Source organism: Schistocerca gregaria, chromosome 2 (assembly GCF_023897955.1).
Source record: "Schistocerca gregaria isolate iqSchGreg1 chromosome 2, iqSchGreg1.2, whole genome shotgun sequence".
Taxonomy (NCBI): Eukaryota; Metazoa; Arthropoda; class Insecta; order Orthoptera; family Acrididae; genus Schistocerca; species Schistocerca gregaria.
The window spans coordinates 463,153,700-463,177,235 of NC_064921.1; positions in this window are offsets into that span (position 1 = coordinate 463,153,700).

The window sequence follows — 23,536 nt, forward strand, 5'->3', positions numbered from 1 at the left end:
CTTTAGATTCTAAAAATGGTGGACTAAGATTAACTGATGTAACAGATAAAGCCTCTGCACATTTTAATTTAACAAGGGACTCGCGAGAAAGATTAATCAGCCATCTTTTCGAGACCGTTAAACCTCGAAGCCTGCTTCCCCCGATTAACTTGCAGAATATCAACAGTCGTTTTCAGCATGTGAGTGATTTCTATGTTGAGTTCAGTTATGTAAGTGCAGAAATCAGACAGTCACGACACTTAACGTCAAGAGCCATAATGTGGGAACGAAAGAAAAGCGAATGAAGGAACGAAACAGAACGAAAGTTTCGAAACACTATTGGACAGAGATTTGGAACAACATTAAAACTAATGTGCTCATGTGTAATATAAAAACGCCATGGTACAAGGCAGTTAACAACATAGTTAGCACCAATGAAAGACTACGCAGTCGGACTCTGTGAAACAAATTTATGTTAACAATGCCATCTAGTTGACACAGCAATTCATAGATACATTTGCATCGGTCACTTGAATAGTTGTAAGTGGATCCGAGAGCAAATAGCTGTGATTACAAGGACATCCCCTGAGAATATATTGCTGTCATTGCTACACAGGCTTAAAGCATGCTATTTCCCAGAGGCAAAAAATAGCGCTGTGTGCTGGTTGATGGGAAATTTTGTTAATTACGTCATTAACAAACTAGGTTACGACTGCACCATAGAGTTTAAGATACGCATGCTGTGTGAATACCACAGTTTAGTAGGGATTCGAATCACAAGAAACTATTTAGTAGTATGTTAGTCGTAAAAATTACATCTGAAAGAATGGGCATTGGTTAATATAATAAAAGAAGAATGTGTAGTTACCTTAAGGATATTATTTAAAGTTTTACAGTAAATTTTTGGTGTGTGCTTTTTCTACTTCAGAAAGTAGTTTTGAAATTTTGTAAGTTAATGTACAGAACTTATGTGACAGTCAGATTGTGTGTCAAAACAGAAAACATTAAAGCTGCATTATTCGCTTAGAGTATAAATATGAAAATTGACAGTTTTTATGTAAATGTCTTTATCGATTGGTTAAAACCATAGGATTCTATCCGATTTAATGTAACATTCAATGGCTAGCAAATTGCCCTGTTCATTTTTGCACTGTGATGTGTAAGTCAGTTTTCCAGTCAAAGATCTACTGTATAGGTCTGATCACTTCAGATAATTAAAATTCCATTAATGTCCACAAAGTGTAGTTGGAAGGCTAGTCAAGTCTATAACATCTCTTTTCCGCCATTTTCAAGTATTTTAGAGTGTGTCCAATATGCTTATTAAATTGCTTTTATGTGCGATGGACATAAATCTTCCATATTCTGTATAAGTTTTGGTGACTTCCATACAATTGCGTGAAGTGATCATAGATAGGCTGTCTGAGCTGAGAAGGTTAAAGATCAATTACTTCCCTTAACCTGTCTCTCACGGAGACGATTTCCTGGTGTACATTAATATATTAAAAATTATCCCCAAAACTTGCTGATATCCTTCATAAAGTGCTATACATGCTTGTGTAAAGATTTGAGCACATGTAGCACATGTAATCCAAAGTGCAATTTTTTATTTGCTCATGTTGGAAGAAGTCTGAAAGTCTTTAACAAACTTTTCTTGATGTTCGCAACAAATCTTTCTGGTAATTTAATCAGTAACACAATCTTCTGTTGTATTTCTTTAACATCAGCGTAAATTCAATGATCAAACTGTTTTTGTTTAAATCATTTCATGTATAACATGTGTGCATGGTTAGTACATGTACTTAGTATGTATTTGGAAATTGTAACTTTTTCCTTAAATAAATAATTGACAAAAAAATGACTAGCATTGCTGCTTCTGGATCACGGGGTCCTGGGTTAGATTCCCGGCCGGGTTGGAAATTTTCTCTGCCCCAGGACTTGTGTTTGTGTTGTCCTCATAATTTTATCATCATTAGTGACAGTGGCTATGTTGGACTGTGTGAAACAATGGACTGTGTAAAGAATTACGCCTTTGTACGGGCGCTGACGACCGCGCAGTTGAGAGCCCCACAAACCAGACATCACCCCCTGGATTGGGTAAATCAGCCTTCGTTTTGTTGTAGTGGTGCTACTGCTGTGGTGGGAGAACTCGTAGATGTAAGTGATCGGAAGGACAGAGAGTATGCGCAGAGCTCAGAGCTGGCTGGGCTTTCGTCTCCATTTGTATGGCGACGACTCATGAAACACAAGAAATATAGGCCCGAGTCCTGATCCTGGATATTCACCCCAGATGCTCATGGAACTGACTGCCACTATCTTCTATCACGGTATCATGAACTTAATCCACTCGTTGTTCCGGCATATCTCAGTGGAGGGTCAATGATCATTCATTTTCTCTTCATTGCCGCGCGCTCAGTTTTCTTCAGAATGTCGAGCGTTGTCGATTGAGGTACGTGATTCACCCCTGATAAAATCAACTTATCACTCACAGACGCTGATTATCTTGCCGTTTAGCGTCCTAAGACAACAAACCACATCACCACATTACATGGCCATCAACTTCGTCTGGTGTCAAAACGTTATACCTACACATTAAACTGTGAAATAAAACTCTGATCACTGTTTCCATAATGGAGAGTTAAATACTGTCATTGTAGCCTCAGCAAACTGTACTTATCTTGACATGACAGAACGAAGTTCAGATGAATAAAAACGCTAAAACTAGAGTTTGATCATGAGCTCTTCAGAGTCTGGTTTTCAGGGTGAGTATTTATATGCAGGTGGAGATTTATTAAAGAAATACGCTCTTCCCTGCGGCCTCGCCTGCATATGCAGTCGACACATAAATTAAACACATCCCGTCCTTTCCTTCCCTGTGTCCCTCTCTTCCTTTGTCTGTCTACCTCACCCTCCCACCTCTATCTGCCTGTCTCCTCCTCCCCACTCTCTGTGTCTCCTCATCTACTCCGGCCCTTCTCTTTGTCAATTTCCTCCATCCATTCTCTCTGATTATATCTTCCTCTCCTCGCCCTCTGTACAGATCGGTAAAGTAGGCTGGTACTACTCCAACTCAACACACCCATTACGCAGGGCAGCCTACATGATGGTGTCAGGAAAACTGTTCCTTGCCCATGACATGTAGGCTGCGAACCCCATAGTGCTGATACTTCAGGAGCCTGTTGTTTCTGCACCAAAATTGGTTGAAATCGGTCAATGTGCTTGGGAGGATGTCCTCGACATACAAAGATACACACTGCTTAATATATATATATATATATATATATATATATATATATATATATATATATATATATATATATATATATGGTCATTGAACTACTGTATAAGTGCAGGGCAAGTGGTGCTTACCATGGTACCACATGTTGGGAGTTCATCCTGTTTCATTTGTGTATGGAGCACTGGAAGGATGACAGCTTATATGGCTACGTGCGTTTTGTAATTAGTCTTATCTTGTCTTCTCTATCCGTAAGGGAGTGACGCACAGGGATGCGAAGAATATATCTAGAATTTTTACTACATACTACATACTACATACTCCGATGTTATTCAATCTGTATATTGAGCATGCAGTAAAGGAAACAAAAGAAAAATTCGGAGTAGGTATTAAAATCCATGGAGAAGAAATAAAAACTTTGAGGTTCGCCGATGACATCGTAATTCTGTCAGAGACAGCAAAGTACTTGGAAGATCAGTTGAACGGAATGGATAGTGTCTTGAAAGGAGGATATAAGATGACCATCAACAAAAGAAAAACGAGGATAATGGAATGTAGTCGAATTAAGTCGGGTGATGCTGAGGGAATTAGATTAGGAAGTGAGACACTTAAAGTAGTAAAGGAGTTTTGCTATTTGGGGAGCAAAATAACTGATGATGGTCGAAGTAGAGAGGATATAAAATGTAGACTGGCAATGGCAAGAAAAGCGTTTCTGAAGAAGAGAAGTTTGTTAACATCGAGTATAGATTTAAGTGTCAGGAAGTGATTTCTGAAAGTATTTGTATGGAGTGTAGCCACGTATGCAAGTGAATCATGGACGATAAATAGTTTGGACAAGAAGAGAATAGAAGCTTTCGAAATGTGGTGCTACAGAAGAATGCTGAAGATTAGATGGGTAGATCACATAACTAATGAGGAAGTATTGAATCGGATTGGGGAGAAGAGAAGTTTGTGGCACAACTTGACCAGAAGAAGGGATCGGTTGGTAGGACATGTTCTGAGGCATCAAGGGATCACCAATTTCGTATTGGAGGGCAGCGTGGAGGGTAAAAATCGTAGAGGGAGACCAAGAGATGACTACACTAAGCAGATTCAGAAGGACGTAGGTTGCAGTAGGTACTGGGAGATGAAGAAGCTTGCACAGGATAGAGTAGCATGGAGAGCTGCATCAAACCAGTTTCAGGACTGAAGACCACAACAACAACAACAACAACAAAAACTCGTTCTTGATATTTTGTGTGTAATGTTTAGTAGGATAATTTTTATTTATTGCCAAATTTTGGCCAATCCAGGGTTTTCAGAGTTTCAGTGAAATTTTCACTTGATTCAAACAAAGAAATCATCATTCGTGGTGCCCTTCTTTGCATACGACCAGTATCCACATTAGACCTATGTGGTATGGGTGCTACATAGCTGGGCAATATTCTAAAATAGATTTCACAAACGTTTGCAGCAGTCAACTTCGTGTAGACTGATGCCACAGTCCCAGTATCCTTCCAATGAATCGAAGTCTGCCACATAGCTTACCCTCTAATGAGCCTATGTCGTTATTCCATCTCATATCCCTCAAAATTATTATACTCAAGTGTCTACATCTACACCTTCTACGTACTCCCAAAACTGCCTTCCTCTATGTGGTGGAGTGTACTTCACCACAATCAGTTAGCCTCTTTCCTGTTCCGAACGCGATTGGTTACCCGAAAGGACCATTGTCGATAAGCCTCGAATGTCTCTGATTTTATCTACGTAGTCTATTCGTGGTGTATTCTCAGGGAAAAACAATGCATTTATTGACTCTTTTAGAAACGCGTGCTCCCAGAATTTCAACAATAAACCTTGCTGTGATGCAGAACGCCTCTCTTGCGGTGCCTGCCATGCTTATGTACTCACGAAATAAACCTATAACGAAAAGTGCTGCTATGCTTTGTATCTTGTTTATGTCCCCTGTCAAACTTACCTGATGCCATACTGGCTGCTTATGTTGAAGTATTTGTCGAACGAGGCTTTTGTAACCGACCTCCTTTGTTGTCGGGCTACGTTTCCTGAGTATCCTGTCAATGAATCTCCCTCTGGCACCTTCCTGCTGCGATTAGTTGTAACTGGTCGTTACATTTCAAATCGCCTTTAAGCCTACTTCCAGATTTTTTTTATGGAAGTAACTGCTTCCAGCGACTGTTCTGCAGTCGTGTAATCATACAGTGGCAGGTGTATATGTATACGCAACACTTTTATTTTTTATGTTCAGGTGCAATCCCAATTATAATTGTAAAAGCAGGCTCTAATAGTCACTCATCCATGTTTTAGTTGCAAAATACTGCTTTTCCCGTTTCGTGTAGTATGTAATTATACATTTCTGTACATTTTAAGCAACTTGCTAGTCTTCGTATCACTTTGAAATCTTGTCATTCTCTGACGGAATATTGATGCAGATTTTTGTTAGTACTTCATTACAGATAACGTATGCATGTTATGTAATGCTGGAATTGTTAAATTTAGACGATAGTGGTGTTGATATACTTTTGAGTTATCTATGAGACCGTCCAAGTAAATAGGCAACTGACGAACAACTGTTTGATAGAACTGTTTAGAAGTCGGGACAGTAATTTTAGGTCTTGCTGCAGTCACGCTGCGTACAAAATCTCGCGCTATGTCGTAGAAATTTACCAGTCGTGGTACCAAAACATGAAATGTGTGGAGTGTGTTCTTCGATTTACTTGCAGATGTGCCTATCTCACCAGGAAGGCTAGTAGAAGAAAAAAAGGATAAAAAGGACGAATAGCCGCTGCCGTTCGGCGCTCTATCTCTTGCAAACTGCAGTTTCAGCGTTCACTTTGCCAATGAAGTTCGAAGAAGAAAACGCGTCGATCGGGCCCGATAGTTCCCAGGAAGCATCCAGAGGCGCGGCTTGCAGCCGGCAGCCGGACGGAGGGGTGGGCGAGTGTTTGAGGGGGGCCGGTCAGCAAGTGAGCGCTGAGCGCGTGGGCGGGCGGGCTGGTGGGTGAGTGGCGGAGGGTGGCTGAGCGCCGTGGGAGCGCCGGCGGCGGCCCGGCCGCGTGCACCGCCTCCCACGAGAGTCATCAATGATTGCGGCGCTGCGGCCGCCGCCTGAGAGCCACCCAGCATTAATTCGGGATTTGCGTAGCTCGCCCAGGCCCTCCCGTGGTCTCATTACTACTCCTGAACATCCACATCTACATCCACATCTACATCTACATGACTACTCTGCAATTCGGACTTAAGCGACTAGCAGAGCATTCACGGAACCACCATTTATCGACAATCGAATAGCACTTGAGATAAATAAACATCCAATTCTTTGCTTGCGAAGTCTAATTTCTCTTATTTCATTACAGCGGTCATTTCTCCCTGTGTAGGTGGAATTCAGCAATATGTTGACATCTGGAGGAGAAACTGGTGATTGAAATTACGCGAATAGTTCTCGCCGCAATCAAAACCGCCGTTAATGTTATTATTACCGCCTCAAATGAAGTGTCATAACAGTGACTTTCCATGCCCAACAAAAACTGCCGTCTATTTTATTATTTCCGCCTCAATTCGCGTAACATGACCGTGACACTTTATGCCCGAATTCGCGACAGTACAAGACGCGCTTCCCTTCCCTGAACCTTTTCGACATTCCGCGTCATTTCTATCTGGTGAGGATCACACATGACGCGGCTGTACTCCAGAAACGACGGACAAGCGTATTTTGTGTTTCGCAGACAAAATACGTTCAAAAAGTGGGTTCGGATTAGGGAGCTGTCAAGGGGTTCTTCTCATGCGACAAGTGACGTTGACAGTTTCTAATGTGAGCATGTTTCAAATTAAAACTTTTAAAATAATGTTAAGCGGTGTCCCCTTCTTCCTGCGGTCGTTGCTAGTTAGGGATATAGGGCGCAAAGAAAAAAAGAGAGAGAAAAGAAAAGGAGGCTACAACCGCTGAAGTCATGACCAAAAATGGACTATTTTCTATGAAAAGCGCCTCTATGTTCTTGAAGTTAGCTGACATGGCATTAGATAGTGGGAAGAACTATACTGAATAATAGCAGTTAACCTCGAACGCTACTTGAAAAGCAACTACGATAGTCGAAAAGGAAGAAGAAAATAATTACAAGTTCTCTTCTCTTTCCTTTTCTTTCTTGTCTTTTCCCGTTGCTCTAGGAGGCCAGCATTCTTATACGGGTTGAGGAAAAGGTTACACTGAGGTGACGAAAATCATAGGGTAGCGATATGCATATGTACAGATGGCGTTAGTGTCAGGTGCACATGGTGTAGAAGGGCAGTGCATTGGCAGAGCTGACATTTGTACTCGGATGATGTATACGAAAAGGTGTCTGATGTGATTACGGCCGCACGATGGGAATTAACAGACACTGAACGCGGAATGGGACAGTCCATTCGGAAATATGTAATTCAGTATACCGAGATCCAAAGTGTCCAGAGTGTGGCGAGAATACCAACTTTCAGGAATTATGTCTCACCGCAGACAAAGCAGTGGCCGATGGCCTTCACTTAACGACCGAGAGCAGACTAGTTTGTGTAGAGTTGTCAGCGCTAACGGACAAGCAACACAGAATGAAATAACTGCAGAAATTAATGTGGGACGTACGACGAACATATTCGTTAGGGCAATGCAGCGAAAGTGGCGTCAATAGACTATGGCAGCAGACGACCGACGTGAGTGCCTTTGCTAAGAGCGCGACATGGCCTGCAGCGCCTCTCCTGTGATCATGACAGTATCGATTGGAATCTCGACGACTGGAAAGCAATGGTCTAGTCAGATGGCCGGCCGGAGTGGCCGTGCGGTTCTAGGCGCTACAGTCTGAAACCGCGTGACCGCTACGGTCGCAGGTTCGAATCCTCCCTCGGGCATGGATGTGTATGCTGTCCTCAGGTTAGTTAGGTTTAAGTAGTTCTAAGTTCTAGGGGACTGATGACCACAGCAGTTAAGTCTCATTCTGATCCGAGACATTTTAACCATTTGAACCTAGTCAGATGATTTCCGATTTCACCTGGTAAGAGCTGATGGTAGGGTTCGTGTCTGCCGCAGACGCCACGTAGCCATGAAGCCATGTTGTCAACAATGCGCTGTGCAAGCTGCTGGTGGCTTCGCAACGATGTGGACTGGGTTCTCTGGTAAAACTGAACTTTTCGTTGACTGGAAGTTGTTAGGTTCGACTAGATGGAGACCACTTGCAGCCATTCATTGACATAATGAACCCATTTTATGGATGGCAGTGCCACAACTGTTTGCGACTGGTTTGAAGAACATTGTGTAGAATTCGAGCGAATGACTTGGCTACCTAGATCGCCCGACATGGGACTTAAACGAGACGCCAGTTCGTGAAAAAAATCCTGCAACGGCAACAATTTCGCAGTTATGGGCGGCTGTAGAGGCAGCACAGCTCAATATTTCTGCAGGACGCTTCCAACGACTTGTGGAGTGCATGCCACGTCAAATTGCTGCAGCACGCCGGGCGAAAGGAGACCAAGCACGATGTTAGCACATATTCCGTGACTTTTATCACCTCCGTTTAGAGTCACATCGTGGCCGGAAGCCATTCTTTATCTCACTAGCTCCGCAGGGACGGAGTTCATGCACCCCCTCAGTCAGTCATCATCTCATTTTCAAATGTGACAACTTTTCTAAAACTTTTGAGTGGTCTGTACCTAAGACGGAACGTGGGTACCAGCTCGATATTTATCTATGTGGTTAGCTGGTTGTGAGAACTCGCCTAGAAACGACTACTGGGGAAACCGGTTCACCTGCCCTCGTCGTCAGTCCGCAAGGCGGTTCGATCTGGCGGAAGCTCGTCTCCCCAAATCCAAGATGTGGCACGTTAATGCGGTCGATTATCCCGGCGGGTCAAGAGAAAAACTATTACAACGATCCTCCTTCTATGTAAGTGATTTGTCGTTAAGCATTTCTACTGCAGCCGGTATCCACGATCGAAAATTAAATACCTTTCGGAATATTACTACGGCTAGTATTGTAGAGCTCGTTCTACAGCCTGGGCTACGTTGGATAAAACCTCTCATAGCCCAGATGACAAACAGACACTGAAGCGTAAGGAAGCAAAACTTGGCACTGGATTAGAAAATAGCTCACCGTAAGTGGTTAGTAACAATTAGGGCACTGGTTGGTTCAAATGGCTCTAAGTACTATGGGACTTAACATCTGAGGTCATCAATCCCATAGAACTTAGAACTACTTAAACCTAACTAACCTAAGGACATCACAGACATCCATGCCCGAAGGAGGATTCGAACCTGCGACGCGGTTTCAGATCGAAGCGCCTAGAACCGCTCTGCCACACCGGCCGGCCAGGGCACTGGTGCGCTTGGTCGCCGCTCAACAGATAATTGGCTAAAAAGACAGTGCCCTATATGTAGCCTAGATGTAAAAGAGACAACTGCCAGTTTTCGTAGCAGAGTAACTGAATATTCCTACGTACAGCAAGACTGAAATCGTTTGACAGGACAGAATTGTTAAAAGCCCTGGGCAGTAGAGGGCAAAAACGTAACACTAGATAATATTCCATCTGATTCCCGTTAACGTAGTAAATGCAGTTTTCTCCATTGCTGTTTGCTTTTTATGTCTCAAAAAAACTACAATTAAAGAGTGTTGCACAAGATAGGTTGCACATTAATCTTAGTAAAGTGAAGCTGTACGGTGAATGCCGGACATTTGCCACACTTGTCCCTTCGCCAGGTAGCTTGAGTACCGATACCTCAGGTAGGGGACGCCCTTCCTCGTACTTCTTCTGTCCGCTTTCAAACCACGGTCTCCGCATCTTACTCGATGCAACCAGTACGTAAGGGACCTTCTTCGTGTACATCTTGGTGAAATACAGAGCTTCTTTTCCGAAATCGAAATATTTATAACTTTTTGGAAACGAAATCACTTCCGTCGATTATGTCAGTATGTAATTAGTTCTGCCAAGTATAAATATAGATCCCTCTGTCTGTACGGTAGCTTCCTATCACGCTTACTGATTGCGATAGAAACAGTCCATCGCCATGGGAGCATCAAGAAAAGAACGATGTAAAGAGAATGCGAATGTACGCTTAGCATTTCTTTTTGATCGCTGCATTTGTGCTTACTTTAATTACTGCAACTGCATGCCCAAAAGACAATAAGGAAAGAATAAATGGGTATATGTATTTTTGGAAAGAAGAACGACATAATCCATATTAATTTACACTCTAAAATCCGATATCCTTTGCGGTGAAACGTTAGTTAATAAAGTGTAGCGGAACAATGTTCAAAACATGACTGGAAGTACTTTCATAAATAGAGATAAGAACATCTATGGTTCACATGTCATCTACAGTCGACGTACAATTTTAAAATGTTAGAAATAAGGAAAAGAAGTAATACAGAATGCTATGCTTGTAACGTACATTGTTCTACATTGTTTAGCTCTGGCATTTACAGGGTCACAGAGAAAGCATCCTAGGTTTTGGAGGGAAAAGCCGTAATTGTAATGATCTGCACTACAACAGAAACAAGAAGCACAATATCTGGTTCCTTTTACCGACACCCAGTCCCAGATGAAACAGTTGCTGAACATTTCAAAGAAAACTCGAGTCTCATCGCAAATAGGTACACTACTCATACAATTACACTCGCAATTGGCAGTTACTTCAAATCTTCCTTCCTTTTGTTGATAAAAATACATTTTCAGACCCTATTTTAGATAGAAAACAACTTCCGTAATTGTTCTAAATGCTTTCTTTAAAATTATTATGAACAATTAGTTCACGAGGCCATTGAAATTTTAAATGGTTACGAAAATACACTTGACCTCTTAGCCACAAATAATGCTGAGCATCACGACAGATACAGCGATTAGTGATCACACAGTCGTAGCGAGGCTCAATTCCGTAACAAAGAACTTCACCAAAACTAAACGCGAAATATATCTATTTATAAAAGCAACTAAAAATTCGGTTGACGTCTTTCTAAGAGACAGTCTCCAATCCTTCCAAACTATGTAAGTGAAGACCATATGTGCCTTACGTTCAAAAAAATACTATCAACAGCACTCCAGAGATTCATACCAAATTAATTTATAGCAGACGGAACTGATCCCCAATGGTACACAAAAGGCGACAGAAAGCTGCTGCAGGAGCACCGAAAAAGGCACGTAAAATTTCGACGAACGCAAAATCTCCAAGATTGGCGAAGTTTTACTCAGGCTTCAAATTTGGTACGGATTTCAATGCGAGATTCATTTAATAGTTTCCACAACGAAATTCTATCTAGAAATGTGGCGGAAAATCCATAAAGATTGTGGTCCTATGTTAAGTAAACGAGCGGAAACGCTCAGTAACTACCTTTATTGCAGGTCGGGCGGTGGGTGAGTAAGAGGAGGGGGAGACAAGGGTCCCAACCGTCGGAGCAGGTAAAATCGTGGCAAATGTGCGCCGTGGCAAATGTCCGCACACCGTACGGTTTGAATGGCTGTGGCAGGCTAATGGGAATGTTCATCCGCAATTGGAAAAGTTTTCCTTATCCTCTGCGCCCGTAGGCACCTTTCCTTTGTGAAGTATGTGAGCTGTGTGTGTAAGTGTATCTGTTAATCGTACATGATTGTGAGCCGTGCTCCCTTCCAAGTATGCATTTTCGTGAACTTCGCTGTATACCTGTGTTTGGTTTCCCGCCCTTGTCGCGGCTACGTCGTGGTTCTTCTTCCTTCTACCTGTGGCAGCAGTGATGCTTATCGACATTTGCGCCGTGTGCTATCTTTGGTTTGGTGCGTATGGTTTCCGTCAAGAGAGTCTGGAGTGAGTCGGTCGGTTGTTCCGGACGAGGGAAGTCCTCCGCGCGGTACAGTCGGGTGGGGCCACTTGCAGTCCCTGGTCAGCGTGGCAGCGTGTGTGGAGCTGTCCGACCGCTACGAGCTTCGTGGTTCGCCGATTCCGGACTTCCAAATTAAGTAGCAATTTCAACTACCCAAGCCACGTCCATTCATGATGTGTGGTTCGCTTCGGTGGTTTGCTGTTGGAGAGGTTTTCCGGTGAGCAACACCCAGTGGTTCTACCGCTGAGATTTAGCCGCCACGTGGTGCAATTAACTATTTTGGTCGATTGCTATTTGAGTGTATCAGTGAAATTTTCTGTCTTGTGGCCGTTAGTGCTCTGGTTACCTGCCCTGGGCGCTAACGTAATTTCAGGCAGAATCCTTTCCTCACCTGTTGTCGCTGTCCAACATGGTGTGTAATTTTGACAGCTAATACGTACTCCATTGTGGATTATCGCGTTTGTAACATTGCCGGTTGGGGTTCTCACGTACTGATTGACGGGAAGCAGTTGTTGTGTCGGTGGGTCCGTGGCCACCCCCTGGTTGGGTTCCGACGGATCAAGTATACTTGGGCTCAACTAAGTGAACGAGGGCAGACCGACCTCCCTGGAGGCCTTCTGAGTACCACCTGTGTTTAATTATCTGTTGTCAGCTACTTTAGGTTTTACGCTTGTGGTTATTGTTTTTTTTTAAATTTTGCAAAATTAATTTTTAAATTTATCTTTCTAGCTTAAACACTACGGCCTTCTGCCTTTAAAGATTATGATAATAAATTTTGAAGTTTGATTGTGGCCCTCAGCCATTGGTATTGCACTTTGCATATGTTGTTTCTTTAAATTATTTTATTGCTATCTTAATTAAATTTTTATCTTGTTGGTTTTCAAGATTTCTTGTAGTTAAACATGCTGGCCTTCTGCCTTTAAAGGTCTATGGTGATATATCCTGAAGTTTTGGAAATTAATTGTGGCCCTCAGCTATTTCTGTTGCACCTTGTAGATGTTGCCTTTTAGGTTTTTAATTATTTTATTGCTATCTTAATTGAATTTTTAATATTTTTAAGATTTCTAGTTGGCCTTCTGCCTTTAAAGGCTGATGGTAATATATTCTAAAATTCTGGAAATTAATTGTGGCCCTCAGCCATTTTTATTACACCTTGCGTATGTTCTTTTTTGAGTTATTTTATTGCTATCTTAATTGTATTTTTATCTTGTTAAGATTTCTTGTTTGAGGCCTTCAGCGGTGAAAGAGTTGCTAAATTACAATAAATGGCAATTAGAAGCAGAAACTGACTTCAATCCTTGGCTCTTTCCACAATCCTATTATCTGTTCTGCCCAGGGGGTTTAGCGGGCGTTCCAGATTGTAATGGTGTGTGTGTTTGTGTGTGTGTGTGTGTGTGTGTGTGTGTGTGTGTGTGTGTGTGTAGTGTTGTGTAATGATCGTATTGGAGATTGTGTGTAAAAAGAGAGGATGAAGCCCAGTGCCGGCACATAACTTACTCCTCTATAAGAGCACCAAGTAGCGCGCCGAGCTTAACGTCTCCAACCGAAACGAGGATGACCATCAACAGCATTGCTTGCCCTCACTTCACTGCGGAAAGGTTTGGAACTTAATTCAGGGCAGTGGCACAGAGAAACGAGTGAACATGGCTGTAGCCTATTTGTTGTTTTTCATCTTGTACATGAGGTAAGCAGTAACAGCAAATTTGGATAATGACTTGAATTTCATGCAGCTGAAGTGAGAGACTTGAAGGGTTTCCCATGACATTGTAATTCTGACTGTACATGACAAGGGATTTTAGACCAATGGAGTGAATAGTACTTTGAAACGAGGTTAGGAGGCAAATATCAACAAAAGCAAAAGAAGAGCAATAGAGAATACTCAAATCAAATCATGTGATTTTGAATGAGTTAGATTAAAATATAAGGCGACCAACGTAGCAGGCGAGTTTTGTTATTTAGGCAGAAAATTAACTGATGATGTTCAGAACTAGAGAGAATATAAAACGCACAATGGCAATAGAAATACAAATGCAAGTGATCCGGATCGGGGGTAGAACCCGGATTTCTCTTTTCACACGACATCTCTCCTTAATCTCTTTAGGTATCTGCGCACGACTCGCCGTCACATCAAGCTTCCATGCATGCATGTCCAAAGGGATACTGTATTGAACTATACAGACGCTTTTAAATACAGACACTGCCCTACTGTAAAAAAAAAATGGATCCCTATGTAAGATTCAACTGATCTTCACGCGTAACGGGGTTGTTCCATGCATGCATGTCCAAAGGGATACTGTATTGAACGATACAGACGCTTTTAAATACAGACACTGTCCTACTGTAAAAAAATGGATCCCTATGTAAGATTCAACTGATCTTCAAGCGTAACAGGGGTTGTTTCATCAGAATCGTGCGAGCTCGTGCCATAACTGGCGGGCTCCAGTCGCTACGCCAGATAATATCTTCCCTCAATTTATATTCCCAGAAATAAGTAACATTTTGTCCCACTTTTAAGAAGGACATGCAAGGCCTTACCGCAGTGGATACACCGGTTCCCGTCAGATCACCGAAGTTAAGCGCTGTCGGGCGAGTCCGGCACTTGGATGGGTGACCGTCCGGGCCGCCATGCCCTGCTGCCATTTTTCGGGGTGCACTCAGCCTCGTGATGCCAATTCAGGAGCTACTCGGCCGAACAGTAACGGCTCCGGTCAAAGAAATTCATCAAACGACCGGGAGAGCGGTGTGCTGACCACACGCCCCTCCTATCCGCATCCTCAACTGAGGATGACACGGCGGTCGGGTGGTCCCGATGGGCCATTTGTGGCCTGAAGACGGAGTGCTTTAAGAACAACCACTTTTCAGCTCTTGATTGATTTGCATCAAAAATGGTTCAAATGGCTCTGAGCACTATGGGACATAACATCTATGGTCATCAGTCCCCTAGAACTTAGAACTACGGGGGTAAACCTAACTAACCTAAGGGCATCACACAACACCCAGCCATCACGAGGCAGAGAAAATCCCTGATCCCGCCGGGAATCGAACCCGGGAACCCGGGCGTGTGAAGCGAGAACGCTACCGCGATTGATTTGCATCGGAATTTCGAATGCCAGTGGAGGCACACCGTTATTGCCAAAGAGTTACGCAAGTGTGTGTGTGTGTGTGTGTGTGTGTGTGTGTGTGTGTAAGAAAGCGCGAGTGTGCGTGAGTGCATGCGTGTGTGTACAAAGCTTTCAAACATTCATCACACTTTGTAAGTTATTATCTTATAAAAAATCTGATTTACTTTATCAGAAGCAAAGTTACGTCTCTGCTGGCGTTTCCTTTTTTTCCTCGCTGTATTGATACACTTCTTATTTTCTCTCCGAAATTATTATACTTATATAGAATTAAAACTGCGTTGTTTGCGACACTGCCCATTAACAGACTGAGAGAAACAGATATTAAGCTACTAATGTCAATATCTTATCCCAACGAGAAAACATTTAATAACTAGACACATAGGTTCAGTCAACCCAGAGCTCTGTGGCCTGCCATCGGTTTCGGCGCTGAGCTACAACCGAGCGCTGTGGAGTGTGGCACACGGGGTGTTTCGCAAAACGCTCGCTGTGATCCGACTTTACCGTGTAATTATTGTTAATTACCCCTCCCGATACATACACTCGCCACACGGGCTTACCTGCCGCATTCTCATTATCATACTGTAGCCCATTGTTGTGTGATAGTTAATTTTCCAGCTGGCTGGATGCCGGCTGAAATGGTACAATGAGCGCAGCCACTAAAACTGCGCGCGCCATAAGCTTCGCAGTATATATACACCGGTCGTAATCTCGGTGGAATTTGGACTCTTATTATGCAGACGCGGACGCCTTCGGCGCCTGTTGTTAATTAATTCCCCGTTAATTTCGTTGCCGAAAAATTTTGAAATTCCACTATCATACGTCGAGGGGTAACCAACTGTTCAGAGTCGAAAACGCCAAAACGAAAAATGCCGCTGTGTCTAACATACAGTTCAGTGTTTCATTAAAAAATGAAAAACTTCGAATTCTGCTCTATTGCTTCAGCGATTTTTATCCAATGAATAGCAGGGCGGCCGGCCGGAGTGGCTGAGCGGTTCTAGGCGCTACAGTCTGGAACCGCGCGACCGCTACGGACGCAGGTTCGAATCCTGCCTCGGGCATGGATGTGTGTGATGTCCTTAGGTTAGTTAGGTTTAAGTAATTCTAAGTTCTAGGGGACTAATGTCCACAGCAGTTGAGTCACATAGTCTCAGAGCCATTTGAACCAACTTCTGCTGCAAGCTCTTTGTTTTCAAAAATTTGGGACGAGGTAGTATGAACCAAAGCAAAACACGTTCTAGAAAATAAGGGCTTTAAAATGGATTTTTGAAGAGCTATAATCACCTATTCAATAGAAGAAATGTATTTCACATTAGTGAAAACGATTTATTGACATATAGCACAGATTCAGAAAATATCGTTCTTGCGGAGCACAACTAGCTCTTTATACTCATGAAGTAATGAATGCTATCGACAGGGGATGTCAAATTGATTCCATATTTTTAGATTTCCAGAAGGCTTTCGACACCGTTCGCCACAAGCGTCCTCTGACCAAGCTGCATGCCTATGGAATACCATCTCATTCATGCGACTGGACTTGTGATTTCCTGTCAGAAAGGTCACAGTTCGTAGTAGTAGACGGAAAGTCATCGAGTAAAAGAGAAGTAATATCCGGCGTTCGTCTAGGAAGTGTTATAGGCCCTCTATTGTTCCTGATCTGTATTAACGACATAGGAGACAATCTAAGTAGCCCTCTTAGATTATTTGCAGATGATGCTGTCATTTAACGTCTGGTAAAGTCAAAACGAATTGCAAAATGATTTAGATAAGATATCTGTACTGTGCAAAAATTGGCAATTGTCCCTGAATAACGAAAAGTGTGAAGTTATTCACGTGAGTACTAAAAGAAATCCGCTAAATTTCGATTACACGATAAGTCACACAAATCTGTAGAATGTAAATTCAACTAAATACTTAGGGACTAGACTTACAAATAACCTAAATTGGAACTACCACACAGATAATGTTGTGGATAGAGCATACCAAAGACTGCAATTCATTGGCAGATCTACTAAAGAGACTTCTTACACTACACTTGTCCGACATATTTTGGAGTATTGCTGTGCGGTGTGGTATCCGCACCAGGTGGGACTCAAGGATGACTTCGAAAAAAGTTCAAAGAAGGGTGGCTCGTTTTGTATTATCGCGAAATAGTGGAGATAGTGCCACAGACATGAACCGTTAATTGGAGTGGGAATCATTAAAAGGAAGGTGTTTTTCATTGCGCTGTGATTTTCTCATGAAATTTCAATCGCCATTTTTCTCCTCCTCTGGGGTAAACATTCCGTTGACATCCACCATCATAGGGAAAATGATCAGCACAATAAAATAAGAGAAATCAGGCCTCGCACAGAAACATTTAAGTGCTTGTTTTTCCCGCGCTCCGTTCGTGAGTGGAACGGTAGTGAGACAGCTTGAAGGTGGTTCATTGAACCCTCTGCCAGGCATTTAATTGAGATTAGCAGAGTAATCACGCAGATGTAGATTTGCTTACATCTCTTAAGGTAAGCACTTTAGAGCCCATATTTACTGGACATTTATTCTTGTTTTGGTCCATACTATTATCTATCAAAATACGGAAACCAAAGGGTTTGCATTAGAAGAGATTCGTTTCAGAGCACTGAAGATGAAGAAGTGCTAGTAACTATCAAGATTTGTATTTTTAAAGCCCTGGTTTACTAGAAATTTTTGCATGGTATAACCCTTCGTCTCACATCCCTGAATACTGACCATTCCTCCAGGCACACGCTGCACAATCATTTAATATTTTTTCTTTTCTTCTGATTCGGACTGCAATAGGCCCTCTTGCCTGACACGTTCGCACCAGGTATCGGTTTCACTCAAGGACTGTGATGAATCAGCTAACACATAGAATACCGAGTCCGGTCAAACATGTCCAACAAGAAAAACTTCTTTGGTTTAATAGGTCATAGCAAAATTAATAATTATATGATGATGATGAAGACATCGCCTTTAGTGCAACGCTGAAATGTTATATTCAGGGAATTATGATAATCGTTTCGGTGTCTAGCAAAGTGACAAGGTGTAATAGTTGAAAACAAGATAATAAACAATAATAATCGGCACCATCAATTAAAAGTAACACCAATAATGACAGAATAGCGACATAAATCAACGGATAATGAAGATAACGTGACTGAGAAAAGTTTGACTGACCAGAGTAGCGTCACGTGATACAGAACTGACCGTCACTGAACTTCATGCCAGTAGCAAAACTTATCGCCAAGGATGCATGACTCTTTTGACGTTGATGATGAGGGTAAACTCCACGTTTTATACAATATACGCAGAATATGGGATGCTGGCGTTCCACAGAGATTTTTCCGATCACGACTCTTCTTTATTGATACAATTACTAATGGAAACGGGATTTTGTCTATTTATTTCGTTGCTGGAGTGATGATCTCTAAATGTATTATTTGACTCGGAGCTATTTAAACAAACAAATTTAATTCAAACGTTAACAATTCGGTCGCACTTGTAATGTGACTATTTTTAATTTTTGGTATTGGGTGAATTTCTTAACTGTCTCAACACAAAACACCACAAAAGTTCAACACGTGCTGAGAGTTACCGTCGTAATCAACGCTGTGACTAAACATGTAGCAGACATTAGGAAACTACTAATCACACCATCACCATTTTATTAGAGGGTAATTAAGATTTGTAATTATATGGCGTTTAATTAAAACGTGCCGTTTTTGCCAAGGGTGAAACGAATGAAGAAACAGTTATATTAAATGGCATTTATCATTCCCAATGCTGTTGTTGCCTTCTTCAGCCCAAAAATTGGTTCGACTCAGTTCTCCATATTACTCTATCCTGTGCGAACTTCTTCATCTCCGAAAAACTATTGCAGCCTACATATTTCTGAATCTGCTTGCTGTATTTATCTCTTGGTTTCTTCTACTATTTTGCCCCCCCCCCCCTATACTTCCTTCCAATAATACTCTGTTGGTAATCCCTTGACGTCTCAGAATATGTCCTGCAACCCATCGCTTCTTTTGGTCAAGTTGTGCCATAAATTTCTTCTCTCACCAAATTTCATTCATAATCTCCTCATTAGTTACATGATTTACCCATCTAATCTTCGTCATTATTTTGTAGCATCACATTTCGGAAGCTTCTTTACTCTTTTTGTCTAAACTGTTCATCGTAAATGTTTCACTTCCATACATGGCTACGCTCCAGACAAATACTTCCAGAAATTACTTTCTACCACTTAAATCTATATTCGATGTTAACAAATTTCTTTCCTTCAGTAATGATTTTTCTTGCCATTGCAGTCTACATTTTACATTTTTCCTACTTCGGCCGTAATCAGTTACTTTGATGCCTAAATTGCAAAACTCGTCAATTGCTTCAAGTGTCTCGTTTCATAACCTCATTTCCACAGCATCATCTGATGTAATTTGACTGCTTTCCATTATCTTTGTTTTGCTTTTGTTAACGTTCATCTTATACTTTCCTTTCGAGACAATGTCCATTCTGTTCAAATGCTCTCTTAAAGGCCTTTGCCGTCCCTGACACAATGAAAATGGCGCCGGTAAACCTAAAGTGTTTATTTCTTTTCCCTGAACGTTAATTTCTATTCCAGTTTTTTTCTTTCGTTTAGTGCTCCTTCATTGTACAAGTTGAGTAACATCGGGGATAGGCTACAACTCTGTCTCGCTCCCTTCTCAATGAGTGCATCCATTTCATGCCGCGCCATTCTTATAAGTGCCGTATGGTTTGCGTAGAAGTTGTACGTAGTTTTTCGCTCCATGTATTTTACCCTGTTGTCTTCACAGTTTCAAAGAGAGTATTACAGTCAGCAATGTGAAAATATTTCTCTAAGTCTACAGATGCAGTAAATGTAGGTTGGCCTTTCCTTTACCTATCGTCTAAAATAAGTCGTAGGGTCAGAATTGACTCGCGTGTTCCTACATTTCTCCGGGATGCAAACTGATCTTTCGCGATATCGGCTTCTACCAGTTCTTCTTTTTTTTTGTTGTTCTTCTGTAAAGAAATCGTGTTACTTTTTGCAACAATGACTTATTAAGCTAATATTTCGGTGATTTTCACGTGTGTCAGCAATTGCTTTCTTTAGAATTGGAATCATTATACTCTTCTTAAAGTCTGAGGGTATTTCGCCTCATACAAGGGGCGTTCTAAAAGTTTGGCACAGTCGTCTCTCATGTTTTTTTTTATTTTTTGCAGGAGGAGAAATGTTATGAGAACATACTTGGAACATTTAGCTATAAGTTGATATATAAAAGTATTTTCTTCTATGTACAGGTGGGCCATAATAGACTGTCAAGTAGAGGTCAGGTTACGACAACGGTCACTGATACGGTTCCTCTGTTTATGGGGATCGCAGCAGTATCCAGCGATGGTTGCAGGGAATTACATGGCTCTGAGCACTATGCGACTTAACTTCTGAGGTCATCAGTCGCCTAGACCTTAGAACTAATTAAACCTAACTAACCTAAGGACGTCACACACATCCATGCCCGAGGCAGGATTCGAACCTGCGATCATAGCGGTCTCTCGCTTCCAGACTATAGCGCCTAGAACATCACTGCTACGCAGAGGATTAAAGAAGGTGATTTCTCTCAACTGGACAATCCACGATCCATCGACGGCAGTGAGTGATGTGAATAAGGAGACCACTGGTCAAATCATCCATAATGACAGATGTGTGACGACACGACAGTTTGCTGAAATGACTCGCTTGTCATTGAGTAGTGTTATATCACTGGTACAGTCACTAGCGTACAGAAAAGTCTGTGCATGTTGGGTGTCTAGCCGGCCGGAGTGGCCGAGCGGTTCTAGGCGCTACAGACTAGACACGAGCGACCGCTACGGTCGCAGGTTCGAATCCTGCCTCGGGCACGGATGTGTGTGATATCCTTAGGTTATTTAGGTTTAACTAGTTCTAAGTTCTAGGGGACTGATGACCACAGCAGTCAAGTCCCATAGTGCTCAGAGTCATTTGAATCATTTTTTGGTGCCTAGATCATTGACAACAGAAATGAAAACGATGAGGAAGAATGTGGGCGAGGGTCTCATGAAGACCTTTACTAAAGAGTGGAAACAGTGTTCTGACTTCATTCCCCAGGGTGAATCATGGTTGTTCTTATCCGAACCTGAGAGCAAAACCCTATCCATGGAGTGGTATCATCCGTGTTCACCTCGGAAGAAGAAACCAAGACTTTCACGAACTGCACGCCCAAAAGTGATGTCCTCCTTCTTCTGGGAACGGTGTGGTGCCATTTTCATTGACGTTGTGGAACCTGGTTCCACAATTACCCGGGACAGTTACTGTTTGTCACTGGACAAGCTGCGATGTGCCATCAAGATCCACAGACCACAGCTTCAAGATCAGCTCATCAGAGTACACCATGACAGTGCCAAACCCCGTACAGTCCTTATGACACAGGAGAAAATCTGGAAAATGGTTCGGAGTTGTTCCGCATCCTCCCTACAGTCCAGACTGGGCTCCGTCTGATATTTACCTCTTTGGTCGTCTGAAGGCCCACCTGTGCCGTAAAACATTTGATAGTGAGAAAGACCTTATTTCATGAATGAAGCGATGGTGTAAAAGTCAGTCCCCAGAATTTTACCAAAGCGCATTTCCATCATGGAAAGAAAGATGGGTCACAGGTGTTGGATGCTACACCGAGTAGGCTCGATGTATAGCTAAATGTTCCAAGTACAAAATATTATAATGTTGTTCTGCTAAGAACTGACGGAAGAGTCTATTAACATGTTCGAAGTATATTCACGAAAATTTCATTCTCCTTCTGCAACAAATAAAAAAAATTAGAGATGACGGTGCAAAACTTTTTGAACGCCCTTTGTACATCTTGCACACCTGATGGAAGCGTTTTGTCATATCTGGCTCTCCCAATGCTATCAGTAGTTCTCATACAATATCGTCTACTCCAGGAGCCTTGTTTCGCCTTAGACCATTCAGTGCTCTGTCAAACTCTTCGGCCGGCCTGTATGACCTAGGCATTTCAGTCTGGAGTGTCATATCCTTAGGTTAGTTAAGTTTAAGTAGTTCTAAGTTCTAGGGAACTGATGACCTCAGATGTTAAGTCCCATAGTGCTCAGAGCCATTTGATTCAAACCCTTCTCGCAGTGTCGTATCTCCCATATCATCTTCAACTGGCTGCACTTCCCTTTCCATAATACTGCCTTCAGTTTTACCTGCCTTGTATAGACCCTCTATGTACTCCTTTCACCTTTCAGGTTTCCCTTCTTTACTTAGCTCTGGTTTCCCATCTGAGCTCTTAGTATTCATACAGCAGCTTCTCTTTTCCCGAAAGGCCTCTTTAAATTTCCTGTAGGCTGCATCTGTCTTATCCCTAGTGAAAAATGCTTTTATATTCTTACATATTTCCTCTAGCCATTCCTGTTTAGCCAATTTACACTTCCAGTCAAGCTCAGTTTTTAAACGTTTGTATTCCCTCTCGCGTGCTTCATTTGCTGCATTTTTTTGTGTTTTCTCCTTTCATCAATTAAATTCAATATCTCTTGTGTTCTTCAAGGATTTCTATTAGGTCTTGTTTTCTTTATTTTATTTTCTGACGCCTGTACTATGTCATCTCTCAAAGATACCGATTCTTCATCCACTGTATTCCCTTCCCCTCGTTTTGCCATTCGTTCCCTAATGCTCCTGTTGCAACTCTCAATAACCTCTGGTTCTTTCAACTTTTTCAGGTAATAACGCCTTCATTCCGACCTTTTTCCAAACTCTTCAGGTTCAAAACCCATAAATTGTGGTCAGAGTCCACACCTGAGCCTGGAAATGTCTGACAGTTCAGAATCTGATTCCTAAATCTGTGTCTTATTATTATATAATGAATCTGAAATCTTCTGGTTTCTCCAGGTCTCTTCCACGTACACAGTTTTCATTTATGATTCTTAAACAAGTATCAGCGATGAATAAATTTTGCTCTGTGCCAATACTTTGTCAGGTCGCTACCTCTTTCATTCCTTTCCCCGAGTCAATATTCACTTTCTATTTTTCCTTCTCTTTCTTTTCCTACTATCGAATCCCAATCTACCATCACAAGTAACTTTTCCTAGCTTAAAACACCAGATTTCTGGGTAACTACATTTAACTGGACTAAAATATGACACTCGTTTTTTAAGTTAAGTTGAAGTGATGGAAAAGCCACAATCGTTGCGGCATGTTTTACAGAACGCCAAAATCCTTTTCTCTGTCCGTTACGAGGTTCTGCAACGAGCTCCACAAAGTCTCCATTTAATGGAATTAAAGAGGTTCAACTTCGACCTTTCAATAAATGACCTTTTAGACTGCATATTATTTGCCTCCACCATGGTCATCAAATTGTAAAGAGGACTTGTTTTCTCTTTCACAAACTGTAC